The following is a 24,316-nucleotide window of genomic DNA, read 5'->3' on the forward strand; positions in this document are numbered from 1 at the left end:
TAGCAAGGGGCACGCTGCACTCCTTAGGCTAGGTCTTTCACGGGTGTTGGTGGTCTGAGCGCATCAGAGTCAGAGCACCGGAGCGGGTGCCATCTTGCGCGTGGCGGGGAGCACATTTAGAACGCCTCGGTCTCCTTCTCTGTGCCTCCTCGAAGATCTGAGCTGAGTCTGTGATGTGCACCGAAGGTTGTTGTTGGGGACCTCTCGAGTTCAGAGGGGTCCCGGGTCTGAAAGTGGATATATGAGACGGATAAACGGGCGAGGGCCGGGAGACGCGTTAGAAAGCGGCCATTTCCTCCGGCTGCTAGCCACGCCCCCCGGATCTATACTCTTAATGATGTGCCAGTGTTTGCTAATGATGTTGTGGATCTTATTTGTGTGTGGGGACATTTTACGTGCATTCGAACGATGGAGGTGGTGGTGGTGGTGGGTGAGAGGCGTAAGTTCCCATCTTGTGTGTGAGATGACTTCTAGAAGATTACGCACTGGACGTGTACTTTCCTCGTCTCCTAACTGTACGAGGAAATTGAGGAGATCATATAGCAAACCAGAAATCTACAGCACCTTTGTTATAAATCTCACCCAACTATTACGGGTTTCTTTTGGAAAGTTCCCCGGACTGCTTTTGTAGAGGCAATATTCGGGCAAGATAGTTTGCCTTCCAAGTTTGCCTTAGTAACACCGCTCGTCCTGTCTTCAGGGGAAGCTCGGGAAAACCCCTATGGTTCTGCGGGGAGTCTGATAATGTCTTGTGAAGGGGCCAGATAAGATCAGGCGCGGAAGATGGCTAAAGTAGCTTCTCACCGGACACATCTTCATGTGCAAATTTGGATCCTGGTCTACGTGGTAACCATTCAATCCAACAATTCCAACAATCTCAACAGAGCCAACACATCCCTTTGAATTCATCAAAAATGGAGTATCCTGTTGTTGGAACATCCGTTGCATTGGGCGTTGCTTTGCACGCAGGCATGAGCTTGGATCATCTTCTTAACCAGCAGAGTCAGCAATCCATCTCATTGAATAAGAAACAATCAAACAGTAAGACCGCGGCTGCATATGTTGCCCCCATGGAGGGGAACACCAGCAAGGGATCCAGTTAAGAGCGTGCGCTTGGGTGTGCTAAAGGATCCCGGGAGGATGCCTGGCGAGATGTCGATGCATTGGTGGATAGGGCTTTAGTCTGTGGAAAATCGAATTCAAGGGAAGATGTTACACTCCCAGACATTGACATTGAAGCTCAAACAAAGGGCTGGGGAGCCCCTCATATACACCCTGCGAAGGACGGGTATCTAATGAGCAGTCCGAGGGAGAAGAACATTCCCATTGTAAACTCCCCCCTAGGCGTCTCTCTTTGCCTCTTTTATATTGAAGTACAAGTTCTTGAACGGTAATTCTCTGGAGTCTGTTTATGATGCTCATGATGTTCATGATGTATTTCTGCCTTGTTCACAACCAAAGCTGGGTATTGAGAGGGATGGTATGTCTTCGGAATACTTTGCTTGTATCGAAAGACTATTAAGTTCCCTTCTGTCTTTACTGGAGAAATCTGTCTTAAGCTCGGATCATATGCTGGAAATGATCTCCGTAATGTTGTTTGAAGTGCAAAAAGTAAAAGAACTGGGCACCGGCACTCCCCCTTCTAATATACTTGTGCAATCGGAAGAACAGACTGATGTTAGGCCCCCTTTATTCACTCCCCGGGGAGAGCAGAGAGATATGTCTGTACAAGCAGGAACACCTCTCTTCTCATTGTCACCAATTGAACCTTTTTGTAATCTTGAAAACAAAAAGCTTTGTTTAAGCTCATTCTTTGAAGAGGCTGCAGTGGGCATTCCTTCGGGAAACGTCCCACTAAAATCTTATCCTTTGTTCATTAAGGGCAAAAGAGGGGTCCAGTGGAGCCATTGAGGAAGCAGAGAAAATCGAGGGTTACGTTGCGCAAAAAGGCAGGGGAAGGACAGAGGGAGAGGTCCAACCTCCCAATTCTTCAGTGAACTTAGGAACAAAAGCAGGGAAGAGGGGAGGTTCTGTAACAAACCACAAAGGGAACATAGGAAAAAGAAACAAACAAGCATTGGCATAGCCAGTAGGTCTCGCTTTTGGGACCTTATAAGTATTTAGCTATGCAGCACAAAATCCTTGGTGCAACAAAATCACCTGTTGCATGGCTAAACACTTATAAGGTACAAGGTTTAGCCATGCAACAGCTGATGTTGTTGCACCAAGGATATTGTGCTGCAAAACTAAATACTTATAAGGTTCTAAAGGCGAGACCTATTGGCTATGCCAATGCTGTTTAGTAGGGTCGTTCAGTTGTACATAATGTCTTTTTGGTATATGTAGAGCAAGAAAAATGCTTATAACACTTTTTCATTATAACTTTGAACATGCTCCACAGCAGCCATGCTGCTCTTCAACACAGCTTAAAAACATTGGCAAATGCAATAGCTTTCGTAAAACACCTATAAGGTCCTAAAGGTGAGACCTATTTGCTATGCCAATGCTTGTTTAAGCCACTGTCATCTTTGTGCATGCCTTGCCCGTTTCGAGTTTCTTTTTAACAAAGCTTCAGAATGTTTTTGCTTTTTTTGTTAGTGCACGTTGGGCTTGCCAAAAACATCACATTTTTAGCCCAGCGATACTGTTTGCGTTTCAGAAAAGGAGCCAGCGGTCATGCCGTCGCTGTAAAGGTGTTAGCCAATGAAAGAACGCTTGCGGTTCAAACCTCGTTTTCTAACCCAATCAACCTGTCATAGTTGAGCTAATGCGCTGTCATTGAGGGTAGAAACAAACTTTTTTTTAAATAACAAGAACACGTGCTGCAGGGGATAGGAGTTCTGAGAGCAATCGCTGCAGGACTTATTGGCCTTATATGGAGTGGTAAATAAGAAAAATACATTTATATTTGAACCAATTCCTGTCTTTTCTAAAGCAAACCAACCCGGTAGCAAATAGCATCTGCGAGACTCTCCAAAATATTGAAGAAGACATTTTTTTTTTAAAGAGCTGCGAGGGGTGTGGAAGAGCAGGTTGAGGGAACTGGAGGCAGGGAGGAATAGGGAGTGGGCCGGGCGGAATTACAGGTGAGCTTTAGGCTGAAGGCAGGGGAATAACCATTATCTAAAAAAAAAAAGCCAGTGTGGGCAGAAAAAAATAGTGGTGCGGGGAAAGAAGGAGCAGTATGGAGTGTGTGTGAGGGAATATTGGAGGGCAGAAGCAGCAGACAAGAAAGCGATCATGTGGGGAAAGGAGGGAGCAGCATAGAGCGCACAAGAGGCAGTGCTTGAGAGGGCAGCAGCATAAGGAGGGAGAGAGCGACCACGGAGGTGGAGCAGGCTCGGGTCACGGAAATAGTGGTGCGGGGAAAGAAGGAGCAGCATGGAGTGTGTCTGAGAGAATATTGGAGGGCAGAAGCAGCAGACAAGAAAGAGGTCTTATGGGGAAAGGAGGAAGCAGCATAAAGCGCACAAGGGGCAGTGCTTGAGAGGGCAGCAGCATAAGAAGGGAGAGAGCGACCACGGAGGCGGAGCAGGCTCGGGTCGCGGACGCGGAAGGTGAAGCAGAATCTTCCGGGGCAGCGCAGGATGAGGTAGAAGCAGAGACAGACATGGGAGCTGGCGGACCGGCACTAAGGAGGTCAGGGAAACCAGTAACAATAGTTTTTTAACTAAAAGGTGGGGGTTAAATGCTGTTTGCGAGGAAGCTGAGTGCTGAAAGCAAAAGTAAAAAAAAAGCACTGGCAGGGTGGAGGAGAAACACGGGAGACGGCCTGCGGCCGTCAAAGTGAAAGTACGGCCGGCATTGCTGTGGGGAGGGGGGAGGAGAAATACGGGGGCCTTTGAAGTGAAGCTTCACTTGTGTGTGAGAGGTGTGGGAGGAGTGCGGCTCGGCTGAGCCAGAGCGCACGCTGGGGGAAGCTTGTGGGGCGGAGCTGCTGGGGAACAGATGGCAGATGGCTGGCGATTTGATGCTGTGCACGCACACGGGCACAGCACCAAATCGCCAGCTAGTTAAACCTCTGTTTAAGCCCCTTTATATCTCGCTCCCGCTCAATGCGCATGCGCATTGAGATAGGTCGCTCGACCTAAAAAGGACAAGACGATTCCCTAAAAGAAAAGTGTCAAAGTTACATTTCCCACAGATCCCAGATAGCCAGAGTGTTGCTCAGACTATAATAGAGGAGGGTGGTCCAAAACTGCTAATTGGGGTAGGTGCACCCAGGAACCTCGTTACAGTATATCTCTCTTCTAGTGGAACAGCAGCAGCGCCATCAAGTCTTCCGCTGCAATCTCCGCTAGTATCTTATCCTCTTCAGCTCAGTGAGGGGGACGATCCATTGGGGAGGTAAACAATACTGGTAAGGTGGGGTCCCTATATTTCAAACATGGTCCAGAGCTCGGAGGGTAAGACAAGATGGTAACCTAGAGGTGGGGTCTCACACGCAGATCGAGTCCAATGCGGAGGTACAGATGGTTAATAATGCTTATAGGGTGCCTCTATGGATTCCCCAAAGAGATGCCGTAAAGAAAGCCAATGTGGTGCAGACCGCTTCTTCGTCCATAGTGGATCCCATTTGGTTATTTGAGACTAAATCTGATTCGATAAACAGAGGACTTATTCACAAACTTTTTTCCGAAATAGAGGCATTGAAGTTGTTAGAAAGCAGGGATATTCTAAATGTGAATATTATTCAGCATGAGAATGTTTCCTTCTCCAGACTTACCTTCTGCTCCCTGCTAGTGGCCAATATGGCCATACAGATCTGTGAGCACTTTTTAAAACGAGGGCTAGATATAACGTCTGTATCAAATTCTGAGGATTATTCTACCATGTGTGGTACACCTTTACACTCGCAAGATCTGAGGGCTGGTAATTGTGTGGTGTTGGACGCTATGGGCCCGACTTTGAGTTCCCTATGGGTAACGCTAAAAATATCATGGACTCACTAAATAAAAAGGGTCGCTTAATAAATCTGGTGTCTGATTCCGTAGTTGCACGTCAGACCCCTGACACAGAAGATGACTTATCCCAGTGGAGTTGGGTAGCAAAAATCCTGAATACTATTTGACAAGAGGTAGAAAGAAGTGCTCCTCTAAGGTAGCCAGGAGGGGTTACTTCTGTCCTGGAATATGGCCGGTCTGGGGCATGATGAGGAAAAATTGATCTTCATAAAATCTTTAAATCCTCTGATTATGTCTACAAGAGACTAGGGCGTGCAAAGATTTTGAATGTAATGTTTTTTTACTTTCTCTTGCTATGCTAAGCACTCCAAAAAGGGACATGCTAGTGGGGGGGGTCTCCATTCTTCTTAAGAACTCGATTAATTGGAATCATGAAGCTTTTTACCATCCATCAAATCTCTAAATTTATCTGAAGCTGGCATGTCTGGAAGAGTTTGTCAGGCCCACCGTCTTCCTGGTGGCAAATCTCTATATCCCCCTGGGAAAAATCATGACCATCTGTTGAGCCCTCTTTTTTTAGATATTAATGCAATAGCCACCACGGAAGAATGCCTCTTAGTGGTATTAGTGGGATATCTAAATGCAAAAGTTTCCAATTCCTCGCAGGTAATCTATGCTAACCCAGATAGAGATGAAATCTGGGATATTCCTGAATCCTTTTTACCGGATGAAATAAAAACGGGTAAACGGGGATTCCTCCTGCTTGATAGCATTAGAAGAGCAGACATGGTCATCCTAAACGGGAGGATATCAGTCGATAAAACAGCACAATTCCCTTTTGAATCTCATCGCACACAAAGCCTTTTGGACTACGTAGTCGTTTCCTATCAAATAGTTGGGGCCTGTGAAAATTTGGAGGATCTCCCATCAGTATTTGGAGTGATCACAGTGTAATAAGCTTGACTTTGGCCTTTAATCTACCTGTACTGAATCAAGGGCACTTGTGCCAGGGTTCGGTTGTTTTTAATAAAGTTAATGGTCATTCATTTTGTACACAAAAAAATACCACTGAGGTAGGTGCGATAGTGAAAAAAACTTTTTCAGAACAGCAGGGCCATGTGTCTGCTAATATGAGGGAGATAAAAAAATCTAAGCTCAGCATCCACTAGCCAACGTAGGATAAATCAGGTTTCCCCTTTCCTGAAGGCATTAAATCAAAAAATTAACAATTTCGTTCGGAAACAATATCAACATTTTTCAACAGGTATGCAACAGGAAATTAATCGCCAAAAGCGAGTTAGAATCCATTATAAATTCAGAGAAAAGAGAAACGAGATGGATGCTAAATGGATAGGGTTGAGAGAAGCCGCAAGAGCGAAAGATTCGAAAAAGTATTGGCACCTGATTGCAGAATATTGTGATTCTAGACAGAGGGAACTCCCCGTTCCAATCCCAGAAAGTGAGTGGGTGGACTATATTTCACTACTATATAAACTTAACAGCTCAGTGCCTTTTCAGATGCCTGTAATAGAGGAGGCTGTCTCCGTTGAATATGGTACCCCGTCAAGGGATGATGTGATGGGCTATATAAAGAATGCCAGAACCTCCGGCGCATAAGGACCGGATGGTATCCCGATTATGCTAATTAAAAAGGAACCAGCTGCATGGGGAGACTTTCTGGCGCCACTGTTTAACTTCTGCTTTCAAACGATTAGTGTTCCCTCCTCTTGGAAGGGGGGCATTATAGTTCAGCTCTTTAAATAGGGCCCAAAAAGTTCACCCACTAGCTTTAGACAGATCGCGCTACTGGATGCTTCGGGCAAATTATTTGCAAAAAGTATACTTCAGCATTTGCAGCAGTGGGCCCAAGACCAGAACATCTTGCCACCAGAACAGGCAGGTTTCAGAAAGAACCATGGAACGCTGGATAACATTGCGGCTGTCCAGACCATCGTAGAGAAATGTGTTTTCTCAAGAAGCATGTTAGTCTACACAGCTTTCATTGATTTCTCCACGGCGTTTGATAAAGGGGATCGTCAGACGCTGTGGAGAAAGCTCTCTCATCTTGGTATGTGATACCACCTCCTGGGGCTTATAATATAATTACACACAGACACTAGGGGGCCCATTGGGATGGGCAAACGGCCCGCCATCCGCCCCGGAATGACCCTCCGCCATATTAGTATGGCTGGGGGGTCTGCGGCGGACGGGGCAGAAAAGGGTTTCTATGTTGTCGGTGTCTGTCAGACACCGCCAGCCATATTAGGATGGGTTTTTTGAAATGTCTTTCCGTGGCGGTGCTGCCACGGAAAGGCATGCGGAGTCTGCGTTGGGACCCAATGCAGGCTCCATGTACTCCGGGGGGGTAGGGGGTGCACCTATGGTACCCCCCAGCAGTTCCATGCACCGCGCGGTGCCTGCCATGCTGTGCATGGAAGTGCACTGCATGCCGTCCTGTGATTGTGGCGGGCGGTGCTGAGTGCACCGCCCGCCACAATGGTAGGAATGCTGGATGTGTCTGCCACAGTGGCGAGCGCATCCAGCATTCCTACCTAATTCCTAATGCCATGCAAGGGACCCCCGCCCTTATGGCGGGCGGTCCCTAGTACCGTGAGGATGGCGGGCGGGCAAAGTCCGCCCACCATCCTAATGGGGGCCTTGGTGTCAAGTGATGATGGGAGGCTCGCAGGGGCTTTCCTGTAGGATTAAGACACATAATGGTCTTAAGCAGGGTTGCCTGTTGGCCCCTCTTTTGTTTTCCTTTTATATATATCACCTCCCCGGCAAATTAAATTCTGTGAGGGTGGAATTGGTACAATGCCCATTGGCTCTCTACTATATGCAGATGACGTTGCAATTTTCGATTTAACTCCTATTGGCTTGTAGCGTCGTCTGGATGGCCTGACCAAATATGCCAAAGATAATTTTTTTTAAATCAACATTGCTAAAAGCTAAATTTTTGTCTTTCGCAAGAAAGGTCTCAGAATAAAAAAAAGGGTATAAGTGGTCATTGAGCAGGAAGAACTTGAATTGGTCAATTGGTATCTGTATTTGGGGAAGGTTTTTTAAAAAAACGGGCGTGACTCAGAGCACATCAAACGGTGTGTTGCTAAGGCCACCTCCCAGGCTGGAACATTATATAGATTTTATAAGACCTGTTGGAGACGTCATTTCAATCACGTTCTGTCAGTATTTAAGGTCAAAATCCCTTCTGCATTAAGTATGGGGCGCAAAATCTGTTCCGCTCGCAGAATTTGTGGATTTTCGGCTATTTCGCAATCTGCGAATCTCGCGAAATTGCCGAAAAATCCACAAACCCGCTCGTGGGCGGATTTTTTAAATTTTTTTTGCAGTAAATATCAACACGTGGCATCTTTGTGGATAAATATGCAGGCAGGATTCATTCTGGCACGATGCTCCTGTCACAAAAATTAAACCTCAACAGGAAGCACTTACAGATATAAATGTGCCCGAGTTGAAGCTCAAATTCAGTAACGCATTATAATCAGCCCCAACAACTAGTGAGCACGGTCGAGACTAGGCAGGTGTGCTTCCTCACCATATCTACCGCCTACAATTAGATGTAATCCTTAATGGAGGTATTTGCATAAAGGAGTTTCTCGAGCGCAATCCCCGTGTACTTCGTGTGACCAGGAGGCTGCTTCTTTCTCATCTGCTGCTCTGATCCATCTCTGACCCTTTATAAACAAGAGGCATGTGAACTCGCAGAGATGGCGTGCCCATTTGGCCCCGCCCCACACACACTAGGGTATGCAACGTCTTCTGCCCTTTCCTCACTATGATGGACAGCTCACTCGAGGGACCTCGGCGCCTGTCGGCGCGGTGGCAAAGTTACAGACACACGTGGTCACTGGAGACAACCCTTCTGGCCCTTTACGCAGCGGTAGTGTAGCAAAAGTACTATACATTTACTCAATGAGATAGCACTTACTGATTAGCCAGTAGAAAGTACTCCAGTTGAGTAGAGCTATGGCACAGCACAGTGGCATCTTCGTGGATAAATATGCAGGCAGGATTCATTCTGGCACGACGCTCCTGTCACAAAAATTAAACCTCCACAGGAAGGACTTACAGATTTAAATGAAGCAGGTGTCCGAGTTCAAGCTCAAATTCAGTAACCCATTATAATCAGCCCCAACAACTAGTGAGCATGGTCGAGACTAGGCAGGTGTGCTTCCTCCCCATATCTACCGCCTACAATTAGATGTAATCCTTGATGGAGGTCTTTGCATCTACGAGTTTCTCGAGCGCAATCCCCGTGTACTTCCTGTGACCAGGAGGCTGCTTCCTTCTCATCTGCTGCTCTGATCGGTCTCTGACCCTTTATAAACAAGAGGCATGTGAACTTGCAGAGATGGTCTGCCCGTTTGGCCCCACCCCACACACACTAGGGTATGCAAAGTCTTCCTGCCCTCTCCTCACTATGATGGACAGCTCATTCGAGGGACCTCGGCGCCTGTCGCGTGGTGGCAAAGTTACAGACACACGTGGTCACTGGAGACAACCCTATCACTTGTAGTCCTCCACGTAAACATGGTTCTATGAAGGCAGCTGGCCAGTGTAAGTAAAACACAGCCACCTTTTTAAAGTAATGTGTTATTTACTTGTTGACACCAAGAAATAGAGATTGCTCTTACCCAATTTTTTTCAAAGCAGAGAGATGTCGGTCAGACGCTGTGCAAACAAAACTGCCCTTTGTGAAAAAAGACAAAGTTGTCCGACTTCACTCGAGGGATCATTTTGCAGCTCCACCATTATTTTTTATTCACTGTTGCTTTAACTCCCAATGGATATCCAATGGCAGGCATTCCTTTTCCTCACTGTCACTCAATGCCGCTGCTCCTGAGTGGCACAGAGGACACCCAATGGTCGCTGCCAAACGATCTGCAGCATTCTTCCATGTGATTGACATTCACAACCTAGGACTTAAAGCATCGTAATGAAGACGGACACGGATCGTCAGGACATGACTACAGCTACTGAGTGTAATGCTCACCACCCTGCATAGCAGTAGGACATTGTCCTCATGCAGGGCAAAGCTTCTTGTTTCCACCTTTTGAACCAACTAAAGAAATTTTAAACAAAACTTTGCCAGACTCCTTCTTAGCAAAGCTTGTGAACTTTGTTAAAAAAATGTGACTTTGGAAACATTCAAGCTTTGCAACTCTTGCAAAGCCCTGGCCTGCATAACTACTGTATGATAGATATGTACTTCGTTTTAATGAAAAACTATTTGGACTATCAGTACTTGTGTTTGTGCCTGGTTTATGTAAGATATTACACCTGAAACTGTAGAATATTAGGTTCAGTTACTTCCAAGTTCCATGTTAACAGACAGAACTCGGCCTGTGGCCTTGTACTACATGATGTACTTTAAATACTTGATATAGTAATGCAACTTAATATTGTACTGTTGCAGAAAATATATTATTGATCACCTTACCAGGATTTTCTACATTTTTGTACCATAAACAACAGGGGGTTCTATCTTTTAATTGATCACAATATAGCCTTTAAAAATGATAAATAGCTTAGAAGGTAATTTAGACACAGTGGGCGACCTGCCAGCCAACCATGTCAGAGGAGGTGAGGGCCATGGCCTCTACACCCCTGACAAAGGCCTGACCGCCATATATGTGATCCCTATCCTCTAGACTGGCTATCTCAATGCCTTCTGAGTATTCTCCAGTTCAGCGATTGAATAGACGGCAAAGAAGTATGCTCATATGGTTTTGTCCTTGCACAGCATTCTTTTTATTTTTGAGACACAAACCACACATAAAAACTAAATGGTCGTGATGCACTTGAGAGTTTTCTCTCAGCATGTGGGAGCCATATTTTTGCCTGGAACGATGGACTTAACCCAGATCTTTTGACTGTGGGAGAATGTCTGCATTGTCAGCATCCCGTCCATCATTTGTTTGGCCTCCCTGGTGGTCCTGAATATGAAAAATGTGGGCGGATGGAATGAACCCCCAATGTGTGTGTGGGGGGGAGGGGAGGGGGGTTGTTCTGCTGTACAGGACGTGGGGAATGGGCCAACGTCAATGGTTTCCTATGACAGAACCATCTGAGACGGATACTAGGTGATGCTCGATACTTTGTGCTACACCCAACTCCAATTCAGGTGATGAATCGGAGGTTGGGAGCCCACCAACTCTGCCTAACTTTAAATGAGGCCCAAAATTATCTTAACCCCTTCGATGCTGATGAGAGCCCCCAGCCTTCATGCATCGTGTGCTGATGACGGCTGGGGGCAGTCATAAACCCGCCCACTCGCGATTCTGCCGCACTGGCGCAGAATCGCAGCCGCGCCCAAGGGGTGACCTGCAGGCTGTGCAAGATCGCTGCAAAACAGGCATCAACCCACCAAACTATCTTGTAAACAGTGGATCTATTCATATAAACGTGACGACATTATAGCCTTCGAACACTAACTTTGAAAGAACATTTGGGTTAGGGCAGGATATTTTTCATTTCAAAATGTATTTATCTCCCCACATTTTCAAACACAAATAATATATGGTTTGGAAGACGTGTTTGATCGTGTATTTTTTCTCCTTCCGTATTTTAAATATTGTTGTCCGCAGTTTTTTGCCTTCTTGGTATTTATTCGAGTATCTAAGGGCCGGATGTAGGTAGGCCGTTACCGATCGGTAACGGCCGAAAATACCGATTTAGGGCCCTTACCGATCGGTATACTGGCATCGAGATGTAGGGCTCAAAAAAAAGTACAAATCGGAGCCAAAACCGAATCGGAATGATTACCGAATGTAAAAGAATCCGATACGTACATACCGAAAATCGGATACTGTACGAATCGGTAACACACCGAATCGGATGCAAACACCGAATCGGTGCATGTACCGAATCGGTAGTGACACCGAATCGGACATAAGCCGATTCGGTGCATGTACCGAATCGGTAGTGACACCGATTCGGACATAAGCTGAATCGGTGCATGTACCGAATCGGTAGTGACACCGATTCGGACATAAGCCGAATCGGTCCATGTACCGATTCGGTAGAGACACCGAATCGGACAGAAGCCAAATCGGAGAACCTACCAATTCGGTAGAATCACCGATCGGGAAAATCCCCGCTTCGGACAGATGGGGAGATGTAGGGAGGCACAGAAACACAGATTTTGGCTCAAAATCGGTAGAATCCACTCGGTAATTACCATGGATTACGATCAGGTGGTAACCAACTCCAACCCATAAAAACAGCCCCAAAATGCATTGCAACTTGCAGGATGGCAGCTTTTTATGTCATAGCGAGGCGGCTACGGCTACAGCAGCAAGGAGAGAGGGAATGGCAAAGAGAGGAGCAGGTATACAGACAGCGTATCACCCTGGTCATGCTGACAGATGCAGAGATCCTACAGCGGTACAGGCTGGACTCAGAGACCATCACAGACCTCATTAGGGACCTCCAACCCCTGTTGCAGCACCCCACCCCAAGGGCACACGCAATCCCTGTGCAGGTGCAGGTGCTATGCTGCCTACACCTGCTGGCGTCTGGCAGCTATCAAAGTGTAGTCGCTGTGGCAGGAGGGGTGACCCAGAGCAGCCTGTCAAGGTTCTTCCACAAGTTCCTTGATGCCATGATCCAGAGGATGGCCCACTACATTTCCTTCCCTGCAACCCAGGCAGAACTGGTACAGACCAAAGCAGACTTCTACCAGATGGCAAGATTCCCCCACATCATTGTCTGCATAGACGGCACACACATTCCGATTTGCCCACCATCTGACACAGAATACATCTACCGCAATCGGAAGTCCACTCACACCATCAACGTACAGGTGATCTGCAATGCGAAATGCACCATCACAGACCTGGTAGCAAAATTTCCGGGTAGTACCCACGACTCCTACATTTTCCAACAGAGCGGCATCTATGCACGGCTGATGGCTGGGGAATTTGGAGAAGGATACCTCCTAGGTGAGACACATCATCAGCCCCCCATAACCAAAAACAGCAAAGTGAAATACATGTATGCATGTAAGTAATTTTACCCCTTTTCCTTCTAGGCGACAGTGCATATGCCCTCCGCTCATTCATTCTCACCCCCTACCTCAACCCCTCTACACCCAGCCAAAGGAGGTATAACCGTGTCCACAAAAGCACCAGGAATGTTGTGGAAAGGACATTCGGCATCTGGAAAAGCAGGTTTAGATGCCTGCACAAGAGTGGAGGTGCAAGGCAGTATACCCCCATCACCTGTTGCAAAATCATAGCTGTCTCTGCAATGTTACACAACCTTGCGGTGAAGAAGGGCACTGAGGTGGAGTTGAGTGACTACGAGGACCATGATGACGACGAAGCTGTGCCACTAACACAGCCAGCTGGGGTGTGTACGCCAAGTGATGGCAGATATAGACGTGAGGAGATAACAGCAAACTATTTCTGAGTGAGTACAAATGCACAGACAGGTGAATGGTTGTGTTGAATAAGCAATTTTTAATACTGTTGCTACACAGTTACTGCACTGATGTGCAACAAAAAAAAGGTGTAATAGCAATGAAAACAAAAGTCTAGGGTCCAGGTTGCCTCACCCGCCCTTGCTAGGCTATTTCTTTGAGCGCTTTACAGCCCCACTGTGGTGTCCCTCACCCCCTTCAGAATGACCAGCGGCATCTGCGGAGCGCCTGGTGCTCCTGCGTGGCTCTGACGCAGCGCTGGCCGGGCTGCTGCGGCTGCTGCTGTCCCCAGCATCCCCCAGGTCCAGGGCAGGATTTGCGGCAGTGGTAGAGATGATCAAGGCCTCCATTGCTGTTGTGATGCGGGCCATTCCCCTTGTCAACTCTGCGGTATTTTGTGCCAGACTAGACTCCATGTTGGCACCGCGCTGACAGAGTTGTGCCGTTGCTGCAGCAAGGCGGCTTATGGAGCGGTTCTGCACCCGGGCATCCCGCCTGCGCATCACCTCTTGCTCCTCCAGTCTGCCACATAACTGTGTGATGGCAGTGGTTAGCCTGCCTAAACCTGCTACTGCCTCCTTGTTGGAATCCACAAAGGCCTGAAATCCTTTCACCATTTCCCCCATCTGCAGGTTGTGCTGCAGGAGCTGGCGTTGGCATGCCATGATGGATTTCGCCTGCTGCCTTTGGATCTTCACCATATTACCTTCGAGGCCCCGGAACACACTGGCCTCCCGTGCTGGTTCTGCAGTGGTGGGAATGGCACGGCGCCGGGTACTGCTGCTGCCCGCCTGCTGAGTGGGCTGGGGTGCCACTGGTGGGGGTGTGGTGCTGGCCGGGGCCTGAGCCCCTGCTCCCAGGACAGGGTGTACTGGAGCCACAGTGGCAGGAGCTGGTGTAGGTGGAAAGAGCTCCCTTGTCGGGGAGTTCTCTGGGGAGAACTGCAAGGGGGGTGTGCTTTGCATTAGTGGGGAGTGAAGTGCATCAAAGTCAATTGCCAGGTCTCCCTCAATACCCAGCCCTATGGTGTTTTCCTCCTCCTCCTCCTCGGCAGCCTGACTCGTGCTTGGCCCTGCGAGTGCAGTGGTAGATGGTGCTGCTGCCTCCTTTGGCAGTGGTTGTCCGCCTGATGGTGCCCCTAGGTACAAAGAAGCATTTGTAAATAGTGTGCCGATGTATTACAGTCAGTACAATTAAAGCATCCCACATGTCCTAGCATCTCCGTAGAATGTGTTCCACTGTTTCATGTCTTGTGATTCTGCACTGCCATATTTTGATACCTTCTGCTGACTGGATGTACCATGATGCTTGTCTCTTGTATGTTGGTTACAGTACTGTGCTGGGGTTTGGCTATGCATTGTGTCTAATGGGGAGGTGTCTGGTAGGGTGTGTCCTGATGCGCATGCCTCTTACCTGTAGCTGTAGCTCTGGCTGAGCTGTCCAGGGTCCCAATTCCGGTCACGCTCTCCCTCTCAATGGTGCTGGAGACCAGTTCCTCCAGCTCGGTGAGGGGTGGCGCCGGGTTCCTGCCACCACCAGTGACTCCAGCCTGCTTCTGGATCTCTGCCATCTTCCGTTTGGTCAGGCTGCGGATGTCGTAGAAGCGCTTCTTCAGCTCATCCAGGGACCTGGGGGTGACACCCACAGCGTTGACCTTTTGGGCGATTTCGCTCCAGAGCCTCCTCTTGGTGCTGTCTGGCACATTGAGGGACTGCTTTCCGAATAGCTGCCGGTGCACCCTCACCACCTCCTCAACCAACACCTGCAGCTCGGTGCTGCTGAACTTAGGCTTCCTCTTCTGGCTGGACTTCTGGCTCTCACTCTGGTTTGCCATCTTGCTCTGAACAGTTCACTACCTCCTACTCCCACTGCTGCTAACTGTGACTGCTCAGCTCAGGCTGGCTCTCCAGAAAGTTCTTAATTGGCTGCACCTGCCAGGGTTGCCACTCCCTGTTTGGGTGGGGGAGGGGGAGCCACCTCATTGGCTGAAGCGGCTTTTACCGAATCGGCTGTATCCGAATCGGATATTACCGAATCGGTGAAATCCGAATCGGTATCATCCGATTCGGATTTTACCGATTCGGTTTCTTCAATGCATTCCTATGGGCTTTTTGGCCATGGGTGTGTTTTCATACCTCCGATTCGGTAATTGCCGATTCTGATTTTACCGACTCGGCTATTTCCGATTCGGTGGTAGCCGATTCGGCTAGTTCCGATTCGGTGGTAGGCGATTCGGTACTTTCCGAATCGGTCCATGCCGATTCGGTACGTACCGATTCACATTACCGATGCCGACCGATTCCCTATTATTTCGCTGTTTGTTTGCTACATCTCGTTTTCCGATTTCAGAATACCGATTCGGCCCGCCTCGGTATTTTGAAATCGGAAATTCCCTTTTACCTACATCGGGCCCTAAGTGAGAAAATTGCTGCAATTTAGGAAGTTACCTACTTAAAGCATCCGTCCTTTCGCTTTGTCCTGTAGAATGATACACATTGTCTGTAAGACCTCTGATCCTGAAAAACATCTGGACTTTAATCGGGTACGGTAAATGAATGAACAAATGAATGAATGAATGAAAAGGCACCCGTATAGTGCAATACTGCACATACATTTGCCCTGAAGCCCTAGCTGACTGAATAAGGGATGCCAGGTGTTTATACAATGTTCCTGGAGCTTTGGAGGCACCCCCTCCTTTTTATGATTTGGTAAGTAAGATATCAATGCTTTACAGCCGTAATTAGGGTTGCAAAGCGTCACTGAGTTACTGACCTCCGAGTTTGAGCAGTAACTGATTCAGAAAGGGCCCGGGCCGAGTCTATTAGGTCCCCCTCCCCTTTAGCCTCGGAGAAAAAGCTAGTGGTCCAGGGGACTGTCTGCTCCCCCTGACATTTTACAAAACATCAAACTTTTTTTAAAGCAGCACTGGTTCTTTTAAGGACTATGGACAGCTTTTTAAAAATACATTGGATTATGATACTAGGGAAGGCGGCCTGTAGTTCCTTGCAATTCGGTATTTTGTAAATCAACCTGTTCGTACATAGGTTGCCTTTCAAAATAATATTTCATTTGAAACAAGTCACTGCACAATTTGGACCCACTTTTTGTAAATTGAATGAAAGTACGTGACGCCTTCACTCCCTTGAATTTTGGGAGAGCATTTATTATGAGCTGCAGAGACTGAAGAGAAGGTGCGAATTGTTATGAGAAATGTCCCTGGACACTGACACACACAGGTGAAAAAGCCTCTTTTTTAATCGTTGACATATAAATTGCTTGGACACAGTAATAACTGAGCTTGCCTTGCTTTTTTGGCAGGTACACTGTGTGCTGTATCCGAAATGCTCTTTCTCGTTTTGGTATTCAGCCACCAGCACAAATAATCGCTTGCTGCATGAGAATCGACATACATTTTAGAACACTGGAATCTACACTGCAAAAACATGTGGAGCCCGGAGGCCCAAGGCAGTGATGCTGAAATAAAATATCAATGATTTTTAACTTGACATTGTGTAGAGTCCTGCCAGGGAGGCGCCAGCTGCATCTTAACTACTCCTCTTCAAAATGCATGTGCATTAATGGCCAAGGTGACCTTAGATCAGTTTGTGAGCGAACCCTGGCCAAAAGCAAATCACTTACAGCCTGATTCATCAAGCCGAAATGGGCTCGCAAAGGGACAGATTCTGAGAATCTGGCCCTTTGCGAGCGCTATTTTTGCATTTGGGATTCATCATCCCAAATGCAAAAATCGGTAATAGCGATTTCGCTATCTTGCGAGGAATTACATTTAAGGAATCTCTATTTGAGATTCCTTAAATGCAATTCATCATCCATTTAAAAATTGCGAATTCGCAATTTCGGCCCGCTATTTACCGCGAGGACAAACCTCGTGGTAAATAGCGAAAACTTAGAAAAATGCTTTTAAAAGCATTTTTCTAAGTTGCATGTTGCACACACACATGTCCTTTGGACATGTGTGTGTGCAACACCTGTTTCAATTTGCATTTAAGGGGTGCTACAGGGTGTCCTTTGGACACCCCTGGCACCCTTTAAATCGCTATCTTATTTGCGATTAGCTAATTGCTAATCGCAAATAAGGAATACTCCCCATTCATTCCTATGGGCCTTTTGGCCCATAGGAATGAATGGGGAGTTATTCCTTATTTGCGATTAGCAATTTGCTACTCGCAAATAAGGAACATGTAGGAATTGCAATATTTATTGCAATTCCTACATGAATCCCGTTTTGCAAGTCCTTAATAGCGATTCGTTATGAATCGCTATTAGGGGCTCGCAAAACGGGAGAATGATGAATCAGGCTGTTAATACTCAAACTAAACAAGGATTCCCCTGACAGCTCGGAGGTCAAGGCTTGTACAGGCCGTGTGTACACAGGGAGAGGTGACAATTTGTTTTTCTAGAAAAACTACACATTGGAACTTCTTTCCTTTGTATAGTACAGGATAAGTCTGTGGTAGGGGAGGGAGAAGTTGTGGAATCCTTGATCGTGCAACCTCCCAGATTTTGAGGTTGAGGCTAGCGGCAGCACGCATGCGCTGCTCGCTCTGCTAGGCATGCTGTAGTAAAGTATGCTGTGGAAGCCTTGCCTAATCTCCTCCCATATTTTTCATTGGCTGGTGTCATTTTCCTTGGCAAATGCTGGCTTCCTATTGATTATGAGGCTTGTAAGTCCCTCCTTGTTACCACCTTGTCGCCGTTTGTTATCTCCCATGAGGACTCGATCTTTTACTTGTGGTGTTACATAGTCTCCTCCATAAGTTGGTAAGCATTTTTTTCGTTAATGATCTTCCTTATTCCACCCACAACATCTCAGCAGGCCCTTCGGTTTTATTAATGTATATATTTAAAATTATAGCGCATCAACTTTAACTATAGCGGCAGCGCTTAATTATTTATTTACTTAACACTGGCGGCTTTCGTAATGTATTTATTCAAATTATAGCGCATCAGCGGACGCACTTAATTTTATAAAACTTAACGCTGGCCGTTTTTGTAATGTATTTATTACAATTATTGCGCATTCGCTTTAACTATAGCGGACATGCTTATTTATTTATTTTATTAATAGTGCAGGCTGCCGAGCGAGGGGGAGGAGTAAAGTTATAACATTCGCAATGTAACAGGACTCGCATATAAGCATGTTCAAGCTATTGTCATTGAAATTGATAATACCGTTTATTTATGTTTTAAAAACCAAAACATAAATAAAAGGCATTGTCAGGGCTTGTGGCAGTTGCCAACTGCTATCAATTGGGCACCTTGATCCCTCTGGAGAAGATGATCTTCTAGTATTCCTTTACCCCAGATCAGTTTCTGACTTATTGGGTGCTGACACGAACATTTAGGGACTTGTGGGCCATAAGGAACTGGTGCCATACATACTGTTACATTTGTTGATGTCCATGGGTTCAGCACAACATTTGGTGATGTGGCTCTACAGGGCCCTGACTGGGATGGTTCCTAAACCTTTATCGGATCTCAGGCACAGATAGAGAGGTGTGCTGTGACCTACCTTTACAGACATGGAGTGGTGCAGGTTTTTGGTGTGCCCTAAAAAGGTCTCCAGAAGCACAAGATTGAATAGATCCAAATTAATCATAACCATATGACTTACATGGCACCTCAGAGGATCCAGGTCATCTATGGTGGGGCGCCGCAGGGCTGCCCTAGATGTAGATTCCTCAATGAAGACTTCTGTGATATGACCTGGAGCTGCCCTGCCTCCATTTGTTCGGAGATATTGTGATACACACCCTGAATACCGCTCTGGGTCAGGCTCTGTCCTTCACTTTGAAGGGGTTGTTATCTAGGCCTAAACCACTAAAGGTGGGTCTAGGGTTCTGAATTTGGCTTTAGCACTTGTGGATAGCAATGACCTGGAAATCAGTGATGGGACCATTTGTGGGGACCTCTGTGAAAAATGTCACTGCGTGGGCTAGAGCAGTGGAGAGGGCTCTGCTCAGGGAGGACGCATAAGTAGTGTTGAGGTGCCTGAGAGTGGGGCTGTGGATGGAGTTGCTAGAGGTATGGGAGCATGGATACTGAGGCAGGATCTGTTGGGCAGGATGGCCTGATGATGGAGAGAGAGACAAGTCCCCGGGTGATGGTGAAAGAGAGTGTGCACTGGGTGTTGCCCACTTCTACAACCATGGGGCTGTGTCCCCTTTTAGCTGGTTGTGGATCTCCGGGATGCTTGCCCTCTACCCTACTGAATCTGTGACTACTGTTCCTGCTCCCTGGGTTCCACTCCCACCCTCATGTAGGCTGCCTACCCACGCCTGCTATGACATCCTTTACTATTAATGGCAGGTTCACACCCAAAGACATTTTTTTTCTGTATCTTTGTTTCCATGTTTCAACTTTCATTCATTCCAGACCAAGTGTTTATATGACAATGAGGCATAATACAGACAGTCACATCTATTGGGGCACTTTTATGTTCCTATTGTTGGTCATGCACTGGGCGGTACCCCAGCAAAAGGTGGTGGGGAAGTACAATCTGTCATTGATGAGGTCCTCTCATGTTGTTCATATGCTGCTCTCCATGAAGTGGTCCTTTTGTTCGACATGCTCTTTTTTTGTAATATTGCTGAACTACACCTGCTTGCATGGGCTTACCTGATTTACTTGTGGCCTGTCTTGAATTCAGTATGTTGCTTATTATAAATACCAATGAAAATAAGTAAAAGGAAAACGTAAGTAGGTGCACTTGGACCATATTTTGATAGGAGATACATGTTGGAAACATGGTTTGCAATTAATCTGCTACAGTGTTGATGTTACAACCCTTCTTAGTAAAACATGTATGCATTCAGTGTGAAAACGCTTCTAGCACAGAGTCTTTTAATTTTATGATGAGGTTTGTAGGGCACTATTAAGCAGCCTGCAGTAGCCTCAGAGTGACTTGGGTTGGACACATAAAAGAAAGAGTTTCAATTTGCATACAATACATCTAGTAGAACACACTGGTGGAGAACTGGATGATCAACAGAAAGGATTGATAGTCTTGTAGATAATTGTCTTTGAATACTTCACTGATATGATAAAACAATGAAGAAGAGAAAGAGTCCTGAGAACCTGTGTCAGGAGTTGTCTGATAGAATATCAATGTGAAAATATTATGTGGACAGAATATCATGTCAACAATATCGAATACCAAAATATTGAGAAGGTAAGTGCAAATAGTTAAGTATAGATTTACTATTCTTAGCTCATATCTGTGTACCTTGAAGATATATATATATAGTCAAGGCACAAATATGTGGAGTTAAGTGCAGTAAAATGTCCTTACCCAGAGAATCTTACCTCTACGATATTTGTGACCTTGATATTCTTGACACTATATTTTGTCCACATGATATTTGTGACTTGATATTTTTGTCCAAAAACCATGTCCAGAGGTGAGAGACTGAGACCATTAACTGGAGAGGATGTAGGGAACCAGTTGCAGAGAACTGTAAAAAAATAAGCCATTTAGAAGAGGTTGGACTTCTGAATGTAGGGTATCCACTTTACGATCTCGGTCGTAGAGGTAAGGCATTCCTTAGTGTAGAGCCCTCTACATGAACAGATCATTCATCATATTATTATATTCCATATAGGTACTTTAATATAGGCCTCAGTAAACATGCACCTACATTCTCTCCCTACATTACATTTGTCACGGTTTAAAGGGACTGACCTTTTACCTAGATATTACACTGCATTTAGAACACAGATTTTCCTTAGATCAAAATCTCCTACATTATGCATGAGGGTTCTTGGAAGCACAGTAGGACTGCCATCTCCTGTATAAAATCTATGTGCAAAGTTCATGTCCAACGTCATCCTTAGGCGGACACAGTAATACAGCAAGGTAGGACCCCTGGGGAGACCTATGGGTATATATACATCACATCCTGCTAAGATAGCTAGAGGAGACAAAGACTTCCCGGCCGGCACACTGACCAGAGACGCTGAGGTTCCTGCATGCAAAAACAACAGTTGATGGACAGAATGCAGAACAATGTCATACATTCAGCCCAGTGCAGAGATCTGGGCTTAAATCCATAGTTTTTTTGCTCACCATGCCGTTCCAGTTTGTACTTAACCATATGCAAATCAGTCTTAACCCTGCACCCAATGGGAACAGTCAAACCTGAACTGGCAGACCAGGTCCTCCCTGGACTGGAAACAAGCTTCCTAGAACCGGTTTTGGGGTTTCACCCCTCTTCCGACAGGATAGCTTGACTCCAGTGGAATGGAGAGCACAGGAACCACGTCTGGGCATACCCGTCCCACTTAGTGTGACAAATGCAAAAACAACAATTGATGGACAGAATGCAGAACAATATCATACATTCACCGAAGTACAGAGATCTGGGCCTAAATCCATCGTTTTTTGGCTCACCATGCCATTCCAGTGTGGACCCATCCATATGGAAATCAGACCCTGCGCCCGGTCTAAACTGGGGTGGCATGGTGAGTAAAAGAACGTTGTATTTAACCCAGATCTCTTGACTGGGGGTGAGTGTATGATTTATTCAGCATTCCGTCCATCATTTGTTTGCGTAGCACTTTTCAACCTAACTGGGATGGGTATCCCTAGACGTGGGTCCCATGCACAATGTGCCACTCGATTCAAGCTAGCCTGGCTGATGAAGGGTATTGCACAGAAACCGATCCCAGGATGCTTATTTACGGTCCAGGGAGGACCTGGCTTGGCAAGTGGGTCTGGACTGTTCCCATGAGGCACAGGTCCGAGACTGCTTTGCACATGGCTGGTTCTAAACTGCAGTGTCATGGTGAGCAAAAGAACGTTAGATTTAACCCAGATCTCTTGACTGGGGATGCATGTATGATTTATTCAGCATTCCGTCTATCATTTGTTTACGTAGCGAGGTTCCTGTAGGCAGATGCACCAGCTTGCAGTGGTCTAACATCCCTCGCTGGGTGTCCAGCTCGGGACCAGGGCTGGGTCCCATAGTCTCACTTTTCAGGTACTGGGGTTGACTGAATCCTAGAGGAATTCTTGGCTTAACACCTACACCCATGCTAGGTACACATAGGAACATCTAGTTAGGGGGGGGGGGCGGAGTGAGGACTCTGCTGTGCGGCGGACCGAGAGCTCTCCCCTCCACACTGGAGTCAGCAGATCGTTAGGGCTTCTAACATGCAGCTTAAACCGACCTACCGGCTGAGCCCCTAAGATTGAAAGTGGTAAAAACACGAAACTCTAATTATAGCGCGTGTGGCGAGGAAAAGAAGGGAGAAAGGGAAAACGAAACGAATCGGCAGCTCTCTCCTACTTGTAATTTCCCCGGGTCGGCTCTCCGGCGTCCTCCTCGGGTGCTCCTCGGGTGACGGATGCTGTGGCTGTCTACGGCTGTCTGGCGAGCGGCCAGGAACTGGTTCAAGAACCGGCTCACCCGATCTGGGATCGATCTGTTTGGTCTGCCGGCGGCACACAGGACGCGGAGTACAGCTGATTCATCGAGCTTGAGACACTGTAGAGACATGTCGCCCAAACACCCTCCGCGCACAACGTGGAATTCTAAAACTTCCGCAACGGCTGCAGCAGCGGCGGCGGCCGCTCTGCCCACTTCTACAGCTCCAGCTCCAACCTCTACCCCTTTGGCTACCACAGCTTTAGCAATAGTAGAAGATATAACGCTGGGGGGAGTGGAGAAAGTGACAGCGGCAGCGACAGAAACAGCGGCGGCGCCAGCCCAAGGAGACACAAACGCACCTCAAAACGCTACAACTTTGAAAGGGAGCGATAGGAAGGCAACAGGTAAGACGATCCTGCGCCCTCCTGTATTAATGAACTGCACGACAATACCTAAAGTGGTTACACAGAAAGGTGCCTGTGCAGACACTAGTGATCTTGCTAAGTCCGGGGTGGCTTCGAGGAAGGTGTTGGCCCCCCAGCTTAATGTCAGGACACAAGACATTCCTATATTATCAAATGTCAAAATTGAAACACAGGCTGTTTCACACTCTCCATCAGGGCTGTGTACGGATAAAGTCTCCCCCTCCAAAAAGCTGGGCCAGTAGCATCTATCCACCCAATCGTGCCATGGTTGGATAATATTAACTGTGATGATCTTGCTATCTCGGCTATCTCGGCTACTTCTCCTACCTCTACCGAGGGCAATGAGACCCAGGAGATCTTTGAAAGCCTCGAGGTACCAGAAGGAGTAAAGGTGGTAGATGGGGGGCTCCCCTCTGTAAATACCCCCACGATACTACTGGACGCCTTAGGCAGCCCTAGAGAGTTTTTGCCTATCAATCCTACGGCTACTGCCACAATCTTGGTGACGGGGGGCCCAACAGACATAGGTATTGGCATAACAGAAGAAAACAGCGATCCTGTGACGCGTCTAATGGGCAACTCCTCTCCGGAACTGGCCTTGGAGCTGGCTGAGGAGCACCACTCCTTTGAGGATTGCGAGGATGATACGGAGGAGGAACTGGATAAATCTACGGATAAATCTTTGAGTAGGCTACCCTCACAGAGACGCAGAGGCAAAACCAAGACAAACTACAAGAAGAGAGGGAGAGTTTTATCTAACCTGGCACACCCTGCGGGAGCAGCCCCCCTGGCTACCAAAAAACTGGTTATTGATAAGAGTCCACTAAGGAAGTGGATTGAGGCCAAGGGGTTAGTCAAGAGCATGGCTTTAAGGCTTTCAGGGGGTAGTCCTACAGATAATGAGACGCTTCATGTCCCTGTAACAGGGCCTCCTATGATACAAACCCCCAGGAACGCCCTCTCTGAGTCAACCGCAGGAGGGAAAGATCTCCCATCAATTGCCGCAGGCTCTAATCAGCTGATATCTGCTAGTATAAATACTGACTCAAATAAACCTTCAGCTGAAACAACGAATCCAATAGAAGAGATCAGGCTGGGGCACACTGATCACTCCCAACTGGATACCATATTAAAACTTTTGATAAGCCAAAG

Source organism: Lissotriton helveticus, chromosome 11 (genome assembly GCF_964261635.1).
Source record: "Lissotriton helveticus chromosome 11, aLisHel1.1, whole genome shotgun sequence".
NCBI lineage: Eukaryota > Metazoa > Chordata > Amphibia > Caudata > Salamandridae > Lissotriton > Lissotriton helveticus.